Genomic DNA, 10,289 nt, shown 5'->3' on the forward strand with positions numbered 1-10,289 from the left:
ATGTGTGTGTGTGTGTGTGTGTGTGTGTGTCAGCACTTGTTTATGAAATCCTTCACTTCCGATCAGGCATACAGTGAAGCGCTTCCTTTGTTAACATCAGCATAAAATATGAATGTAGCTCAAGTGAATGATATTCAAATGAGGAACATTTGCAATTTGTGTGTACACACACATACATGCACAAACGCTTGTGTGTGTATGTGTATGCACATGTGCATTAGTGCCTCTGTGCGTGCATGTGTGTGTGTGTGTGTGTGTGTGTGTACACAACAAGCTATTTGTCAGCATCACAAATGACTGGCCTATTAATTAGGAATGATGCTTAAACTGTTGGAGACAGGGAGGAGAAAAGTCAGAAGCCAAAAGTTCAAAAGGTAATGCTTCAATTAAAATATTCATTAAGCCTAACCCGTTTACTCAGTCATCCGTGACAAATGACTTGCTATTGCTGTTCTGACTTCAATTTATTCCTACATACACAATATACTTGAGTCACCATGACTCAGAATACGGGAAACAAGAGCCATCTGTCAAGGAAGACTTATGTGACTGAATCAGCAAGGCTCCCCAAACCCAAGTCCACGTGTCACTTTGTAAAATGTGTGAAAACGAGTAAATAAATGACTGGAAACAGTTGTCACAGCTTCACTCATCCTCAGTGTTTTATTGGGTACTTTGTAACTGCCATTTGTTGGGGAGGGGGGGGACCTGTTTGTTTGCTCTCTGGTGCACTCACACCAGAAATGATGCTTTCTCTGTATCTGTTTGCCTTTCACAAACAAGGAGACATGGGAAATGAGATTTTTAAGGATTGTGTGATCGGTGTAATAGAATGTCTACACGAGGAGTTTTGAGACGGAGCTGCTTGTGAATGAAATCCACCTCCTGGGAAAAGACAGCGGGTCTGCTGCAGGCAGCTGATGAGGCCTGACGAGGTTGAGATGATAATGTGTGCACACTTAACATTCATATAAACCATTTTCGCCTGCTTACTCCTCACTAGAAAATCACTGGACTTTGGCTCAAGCTTTCTAAAATAAATACACACTGAGAACCTGAAGTGGAGCCCTCTTTTATAATTACAAATATAGTTTTCTGCTCTCTTTTTTCTATTTTTTTGATACATTTCTAGATTTCTTCACTTAATTTTTTTGATAATGCTGTGGCAATTTTAAGGCAGTTTTCTTGTTCTTGCTGGTTTTTTTTTTGTTGTTTGTTTGTTTTTTTAATACAGATTTCAGGATAAGTTTGTGGTGATTTTCTTGTAACTTAATTTTAAAGTTTTTGAAAGAAATGAAGTGAATTTTCTGAGGTTTCAAAAAGTTATAGGATTGCTGGGAGGACCCCGCAACCCACTTTGAGAACCACTGATGTCACCCATTTACATTTACTGTAAAATCTCACAGAAATTCAACAGAAATTCAACAAATTTGAAATTCATCATCAAAAGGGCAGCAACGGAGTTCAAGCTGCTGTTACCTCTGCTCCAAAATTATTGGCAAAAGAGAAAGATCCCACAGGCAGCTTAACACTGTGATCGCTGACCACACACACATCCTTTACGACTGCTTCAACTTAATGCCATCACGAATGCCTTTTATATTGCTTGTAACTAAAACAAACAGAAGGGAATTTGGTTTTATTCCAGAAACCATAGAGTCATGCCATTTGTGCCAACAGCCATAGTAAAAGAAATGGTCACTTTACCTTGTGTGCAGACCGATAAAGTCAGGCACTTGCATTTGATTATTTGATTCTTCTTCCCGCACATTTGTGATGTTTGCTGGCCACTGCTATAATTTTTTGACATTATCATATTGTATTTTGATACTGCTAAATGAATTAATTGTATATGTGTATTTGTTTGCAAATGTACTTGCCTCAAATTACGCCTTCAGGAACAAATAAAGCATCTTGAATTGAACTGAATTGGCTGATCCTGCAGCGAACACACTCAATTCTGTCTGTTATGTCACATGATGTAAACGTCTTTGTTGGAATGAAACGAGGTGAAAAATGACAGCTACGTGTTTCACAAATACCCAGTAATTCTGACAACTCGGCCTATTCATACATTTGTTTTGTCCTCACTGCAGACCTTTGGATGCTTAAAGGCTTCTAGGTCTGTCAAGATTTTGCAAGGTTTTCCACAGCCTTCATGTTTATGATAGCCATGCAAAAACAGAAAACATCAACCAGTGACTGGATTTCACTTTTACAGTTGTTGCAAATGTAGTTTATAAGAAATACGTAACATACTTTCCAAGATGTGGGACTTTTTGGTCACAGTTCTCATCCAGGTGACATAGATTCTGACAGAGATTATGGCTAAAGCTTCAGAGCCATGGATATTGGTTTAAAGTTGAAAATAAATAAATGAAGTTGCAGAGCAAATTAATTTCTTAATTAATATTACTGAAAAAGCAAAAGAAAAAAGTCTTTGTAAATGCTAAACAGCAATATGACTATATGGTATACTATATATGAACTATATGAATATATTTGAAGTGCTAATTTTGGCATTTAAATGATGCTGAAATATACATTTTAAATATATGGGCATATATTCATATTTTCATATATTTACAGTTTAAATATATTTTGCATGCGTTTGTTTTTGGCATGAGCTGCAAGTCTGTGCAGAATCTGTACTTGTTTAATTACTTACCTGAAAGTCATGGTCAATTTTCATTCAACATTAGTTTACTGAAAGTATGATAATTTGTCAATTTAAAATTATTTTTCCTGAACAAAAAGTTTGAAATACAAAGAAATACAAGGAAAGGGCTGGTGTGGTGAATGCTGGGCAGTATTAATGTCTTGGATCTGGAGAGCACACATTTTATTTAATTCAATTTGATAATTTATAATTTTAGTCCACACAGTGAGGCTTTTTGGAAAATCCCGACCTCAGCCTCGAGTCGGCCCAGCACTCATCTGAACTATGAGGCAGCAGAAGTCATCCATCTTAAAAGTCCAAACTTACTAAAGGTTAATTTCCCATTAAAATATTAATTAAGTTTAACTCATCTACTCAGTCATCTGTGACAAATTACTTGGTTAGTGCTAGGCCTGCTTCAATTTATTTTCACGCAGAGCTCCTGAGTCATCTTGTGTCACAATTTGTGAAATAGAGATGGAAGCCTCCTCGTTTGATTCCCCTTTATCTGTCCCATGGTGGCAAGGTGGAGGGGGAGAGGGGCACAGTATGTCCATCCGAAAAGATTAAAGGGATACCTCAGGACAAACAAAACACTGACAGGTAAAATATGATGTAATAATTGGTTAGTGCATTTTTCACTGTGAATTTTGACTCCAAACTATTTTTTATGTTAGTTTCTGTAAAATACTCAGTGGAAATAAAATAATTATTTACATTCTAAGGACTTTTTTCTCATCTGACCCAAACATGTAGTGGCATTTTTCAACTGTCTCTCTTTTGGAGTTTCTAGTATTTGTTTAGTGAAAATGTGAATAGCTTTGGCTTACAATATTAACCTGCTGTTTGAACAGTCTCTCTCTCTCTCTCTCTCTCTCTCTCTCCCTATATATGTGTTTGTGTGTGTGTGTGTGTGTGTGTGTGTGTGTGTGTGTGTGTGCATCAACATTTATGTTTGACCTTTATGCAGCTGGCTTATCTTCCAGATTAGTGTAGACGAGATAAACCCAGAATATAACAGCAGATTATGAGGTGTAATACTGGGGGAGCAGGTGAGGGTTGTGATTAACAGTGTGAATGGACGTCATAAGTGGAATTCAAAATTAAATCAACTTTGCCAGACCTTTAAAGTGTGTGAATGTCACAGAGGGAAAAGCCTTTTCAAGCTGTACTCATGGGAGCCAACCTTTTAACCACCCAGTTAATGCCAATGAGCAACATGGGAGCTCAAAAATCTTTGACAATATAAAAGTGAATATAAAGGAGGCCCATATCTGTTGGTCACTGTTTTGTTCCATACTGCAACATTGCTGATGTATGACATTTCTTCATTCATACAAATAAACCTGGTGCACTTTTATTGGTAGAAGATAAATGAACTGTTGGAGACAGTGTGAGGAGCTCAGACAGTAGAGCTGCTGCTCCTGTGCAATGAAAGCTGAGGTGGATCGGGCATCTAGTCAGGATGCCTCCCGGGTGCCTCCCTGTGGAGGTGTTCTGGACGAGACCAACTGGGAGGAGACCCCGGGGCAGGCCCAGGACATGCTGGAGGGGATATGTATCCTGGCTGGTCTGGGAACGCCTCAGGATCCTTCAGGAGGAGCTGGTGGTGAATTTTCCATCTCATGAAAGTTTAGGTCAGAGTCAGAAAACAACATCAAGACATGTTGTCAAAAATTGGTGAGAAAATACTCAAAGAATGTGATGGTGAGCCACATCAAAAAAAAAAAAAAAAAAAAGTCCACTGTAATTACTCAGAGATATGCACAGATTGCACCTCCAAGGTATCTCCAAGGACCTGTGTAAAATACATAACTGAGGTTTTGTGCTGTATAATAATAGTGAGTACATATACTGTATATATGCAAAACATAGCATGGCCTTGATGGGTCCATAACACTGGATTTAGAAATGGTTGTTTGAGACTCCTTCTGTGTCACAACAAGGCTAATGGCCAAGAGCTTATTTGAAATGGCCTTTGTGGGTATTAATGCTGAGGGTGGGAGGTTGGTGCTGGTGGTGCTGAAGTGGGTGCAGATGAAAGGCCCAGTTTGACAGCTTTTGTCCCCGTTGCATGGCCAAAGCTCTGTCCTAGCACAGGAACATTCTTACCCCCCATTACAACTGTCTCTGACATCGGCAGTTCTGACCAGCTGAGAATGAAACCCTCCCTCTCCAAGTGAATTCACAGCAAAACAGACCGCTGGCCACACCATCTGAACAATACCTGCCTCTGACCTTTTATTAGTTCCCAGACGCTCACACAATCTGTAATCAATCATGCCTTTCATTAATTGTCAGCCTGATGGCAGCAGGTCCTATAGTTCATCTCACCATTCACATCACATTACAGGGTTTGCAATGAAAAAATAGGCTGCCAACATGAAACACCAAGATACAGAGCACTATAGAAGGCTAAGAGGTATGAAATGCATGACTCTGCTATTGATATGTTATGCTTTCTGCTCTGCAAATTGACAGTTTTCCTGTTGAGCGGCATGGTCTGTTGTTCTTAAGTTGCTTTTGAGAACAACTCAAGTTACTCCTCAAGTATGTCATGAAACTTTCTATGATATACTTTGAGAAAGCGACATAAAATTTCCTCGACATGTCTTCGGGTAGTGTGTGAAGGATGCCGTGAGTGTTCATGACACATCGTTATCGAGAAAGCCACCCCTGAGTGTCATGCCATACGGGATGCATGTCTGGTACAACTCCCTATCTGTACAGCTTGAAATCTTCCGTCTGCTGAGAGTATGTTCCAAAATAGTCGGGCGGCCACTTGAGGATATCTCGACAGAGCTTTCGCCAAAGCCGCTGCAGCAGTGGCTCAAAAAACCCTACACATGTCCTTCATGACCAATTCCAACTCTTGCCCTCGGGGAGGCGTTTGAGGGTCCCAGACTGCAAACACAACAGATGCAAGAACTCTTTCATCTCGCATTCCATTAAACTGCTCGACCAACACCTGAGCCATGAACTTACCCCCATCCTCATCCTCCCACAGCCCCCACCTACTGACCAATTCCACGATACCTTTGTAAGACCGGCATGTTCTGTGGCACTGTTGGCTTGTTTCTTTATGTTGATTGATGTATAATGTCTTGGTTTGTCACTTGTGCTACTGAGTTTCTTGTCTTGGTAGACAACAAAGGAGTATCTAATTAAATATGAATTGAAAAAGAAAATACCAGCGGACACTGAAAGGTATAGAACCATAGAAACTGATTTGGGTACAATTGGCATGGGTCTTTGATTCATGGCAAATTTCCGGGCAGTTCCTCTTGCCAAGGCAACAGTTGTAGTGTTCACTGATTTTATTGCATCGGCAGAAGAGTGGAGCTGATGCCTGGCTAACTGGCTCTGTTTTCACAAGAAGATAAATAAAAGAATTCTAAAAATTCTTTGAATTCTGAATTATGTGGCTCCTGCTTTTAATTAAAAAAAAAAAAAAATGTATGTGTTCGTAGTAGTTGAACTTCTAGTAGGGTGTTGGTGGCTTTGCCAAAACTTTATTCAACAACTTTGTTTACAACTAATTAGGATTAGCTCACATCTAATTAGTTAACATGAGTGTTAGCCTGAGATAGGCCATGAATTAGCTTCCGATCATTTTAAATAACCTCAGCAGCGTGTCAATGATTTCAATTAATTTCATGCATTAACTTGAACTTCTGCTGTTGTTGTACACCGTGACAGAGTTCCACCAACGAACAACCAGGTGCTTGTTTTGTCAGTCGATGTGTCAGTAAAGTTATTCAATCACTTCCTCATTGATGGCTGCCAGAGAGTGCAATGTTAGAATTCCTTACATGATACTGATTCTGCCAAACTACATTTCGATGGACAGAGGTGAAGCAAGAACAACATGACATTGCGTAACGTTCTTGTCATAGCAGTTTTTTTTTACTAATCTTTTTACTTTATATTCCTGCTTTTTATTCACTCTGTACAGCTGAAGACAAGACACGTCTTCATTATAATTATAATGTTTTCTGAAACCTCTTATTTTTTTTTTTTTTTTTCTTGGCATCATCTTTTTTTTTTTTTTTTTTGCTGGATGTACCGTTGTTCTTTTGATGTTGCCATAGCAGCTGCAGATCAATTACAAACTGTCAAAAAAAATCCTTTAAAAAAATAATTTGCAAAATGAAATGTGGAGATGGATGACATGAATCTGAGCACTAAGGCACAAGGTTTGTGTGTGTGTGTGTGTGTGTGTGTGTGTGTGTGTGAGAGAGAGAGAGAGATAAAGAGAGAGTATTCTATATTGTGTGTGGGCTCAGTTTAAATGAGGGGAAATAGAGCGAGCACTGCTGGGCTTTAGGGTATGAGTATTAATGTGTGTGCATATGCACCTGTGTTCGTGTGTGTGTATGTGGGGTTAATGCATGAATGTATGCTTGTGTGGGTGTGTGTGTGTGTGTGTGTGTGTGTGTGTGTGTGCATACGTACGCTTGTAGCAGTGCAAGGCAGAGGCCAAGCGAGAGGAATGAGGAGACAACACGGAGCGTTAACGAGCGACTGCAAAGAGGGGGGACTGAGGAAAAGAGAGCAAAAAAGAAACAGAAAGCGGAAAGAAGAAGATAAAACGTTTTGGACACAAGGCCAAGGGAGAAATGCAGAAAGAGAAGGAAGACTAAATTGTTTCTGACAATTGATGAGAAATTCTGATTTCCATGAGTGTGGAAGTTGTTTAATACGCTTGATTCATTTTCATGATTGCTTCATTTAGACCTGAAAGAGACTGAGACAGACATGAGACATGTAGACAATTAGAAAATATTTCTGAAAAGGAGGGAGTGAGAGAGAGAGAGAGATAGAGAGAGAGAAAGAGAGAGAGAGAGAGAAAGGTAGACAAGACAATTAAAATGATTCTTGACTGCTGCTGTCAAAAGTGGATGTTTTATAACAGCCTATACTTTCAGATCTATAACGGTCGTGATGGAATGTGGGTACTAGACATGAATGATGAGTACTTGAGCTGATCATTACTGAGATATGGGAGGAGGGAATGGAGAGAGAGAGAGAGAGAGAGAGAGGGGGGGAGAGAGAGAGAGAGAGAAATATGATAAACAGAAAATGTAGGTCCCAAAATTTAAATAGATCTCCCCCGGTTCTCCCTGTTCCGAGAGCAGCAGCAAATCCTCCTCCTCCTCGGGGATGGAAGCACTGCCGGCCTCGCAGCACAAGTTTATTTTGAAATCAAGAAAATGGCTTCGGCAGCATTGTTCATACCTGACATGATGTTTGTCAGGGTGACACGTCTGTCGTCCACTTTAAACAATATTAAACTGACATTTGTCTTTTATGTACCGGCATGTTTTAACCCATTTGTGCATAAAAGCTGATGTGTACTTCACAGATTTTCAACTCAGCTGAAGGAAAAAGTGATGGAAAAAACAAAATTCATTCAATTCAAAAAACACTGAATTCAAACTCCCTGCATATTTATTAGAATATGATGTTTTGAACCTCAAGGCCTTTGATGCCTTTTTTGTTTTTTAAACCTCTTTCTGCCCATTTTGGTAGAACACTTTTTTGGTGTGTGTGTGTGTGTGTGTGTGTGTGTGTGTGTGTGTGTGTGTGTGTGTGTGTGTGCGTGTAACAATGTATTACCTATCAACTTATTTAACATACATAACATGTAACCTTTATACCTGTATAATATAAAAAAATATATATATTTACAGAAGGAAAATCTGTGTCCTAGGTAGAAAAGCATCCGCTATCATTCAGCAGAATCTTTCTTATTATAAAAAAAATCTCCCTGCAAATGTTATATAATTTCTGATTACATCATAAGATGTGATTTTAAAGATGTAGAGTGCAATCATAATGTCTATAGGACAATAAAAAGAATGAAGTTTTTCATAGATGCAGACTTGCATCGATGGCGGTGATAATGTGACCCAGTTCAGTGTGTGTGTGTGTGTGTGTGTATCCATGCAAATGTGAAACCACAGGTAAACGCTGCATTGTAGATGCTTGAAACCAGAAATAGTTGTTCTGTTGAAAGCTGCAATGCTTCAGTAAATCCTATTGCTTCCTGGTTGCTCTGTAAATGCTGGTGACAAAATTTAGCTCAAGGAAAAAAAAAAAAAAAAAAACTGATGGAGAAGGTGCTCATGTGTGATGTGAAGATGCAAGGCTGTGAGCGTCTTCCTGAGCCGAACAGACTCTCACACTCACACTCACAAGGTGCTAAATCATTGCCACATTAATTGTGAGAAATTAGTATATTTATCATTAACAACTGAGACTCAACACAGAGTGCTGTATTCTGTGTGCCACAGGATCAGATTCTGCAAACTCATTTTACTACTCTAATTGCTTTATGGCACAACAGTATGCCAGATTATGGTGCAACATAAAAGGGTGCACATGGAACTTAAAGCAAAAATGATCTTTGCTAGAGTGTTGGGTTGTCTAGTTCCCTGGGTGTGATATGAGTCCACATGGTGGTGAAATCTCCTCATGAGCTGCTCCGTGCTCCTCTGGGCTGCTAATCCACAACACTGGATTTCTATTTGTCCATTTACTTCCATGGCAAAACAACTCCCAAAATAACTCTTTAAGCACAAAAACAAACAAACAAAGTGGCTTATGCCAATATAATAAAAGACTCTTGGTACTCATTTCTGGATGAATTTAAATGTTTTCTTTTCCTATTTTCCTATTTGAATTGGTAAGTAGATCCGGCAGGTGGTGTCTGCAGGAGACTTCTGCATTGTAGCCTTGTGCCAGGAATAAATGAGCTGATAGTACTCTAACAAATAATTGTAATTACATAAAATATGGGTATTATGACATATTGTTTTCTATATATTTTATACATATAAAACGACAACATATTTTATATTTGCATATTCAGTTTTGTTAGCATTGTGGATTAGCAGCCCAGATAACAATAAAAGCCAACACTCCACTAGAGTTCAATTCTGTTTTAACATTTCTGGCAAAGGCAGATACTGGAGGGAATGAAAGACTGGTGGGAAAAAAACAAAAACAAATCATCCCTAACTTTTTAATCATATTTAGTAAAGACAAAGGGCTCTAGGGCTCTAGCAGCAGCAACACACACTCAGGACAATGAGGCTGCTGGAATGTGACCATATGTTCTTTATGTGAAGCCCCAATTTTTCATGAATGTTTTTACCTCAAAGGATAATCCTCGCCATCTTCATATAAATACATGTTTGTTTTGCAACTTTTGACTCCATCACTTACTGATGCAACAACACACTAGAGATTAAAACAAAACCCGGTTCATGAAAGTTTTTACATTCACTGTTCTAAACGCCCAGTGTCTGGCAAGGAACTGATGCCTTTTACATTTTCGATTTTTGTGGAATATTTATATATATGGAAGAAGAACTGGGTAGTTAACACGAGCAACACCAGACATCATGACTGGAAAAAAGACATCACCGTACTGGACACATTGTTTGACTGACAGGTGATCAGGTTGGGTTTTCATTACGCATGCCAAATCAGATGTGACAGGACAGTTGATATGGAGATAAATTTATGTGCTGACTGAGATAGTAGCATTGAATAGTGTTAAGAGTAACTACAGGGAATGGACCAAAATGCAGACGGAGGCAAGGCAGCGCTTAAGATGTTTATT

Source organism: Myripristis murdjan, chromosome 10 (assembly GCF_902150065.1).
Source record: "Myripristis murdjan chromosome 10, fMyrMur1.1, whole genome shotgun sequence".
Lineage (NCBI taxonomy): Eukaryota > Metazoa > Chordata > Actinopteri > Holocentriformes > Holocentridae > Myripristis > Myripristis murdjan.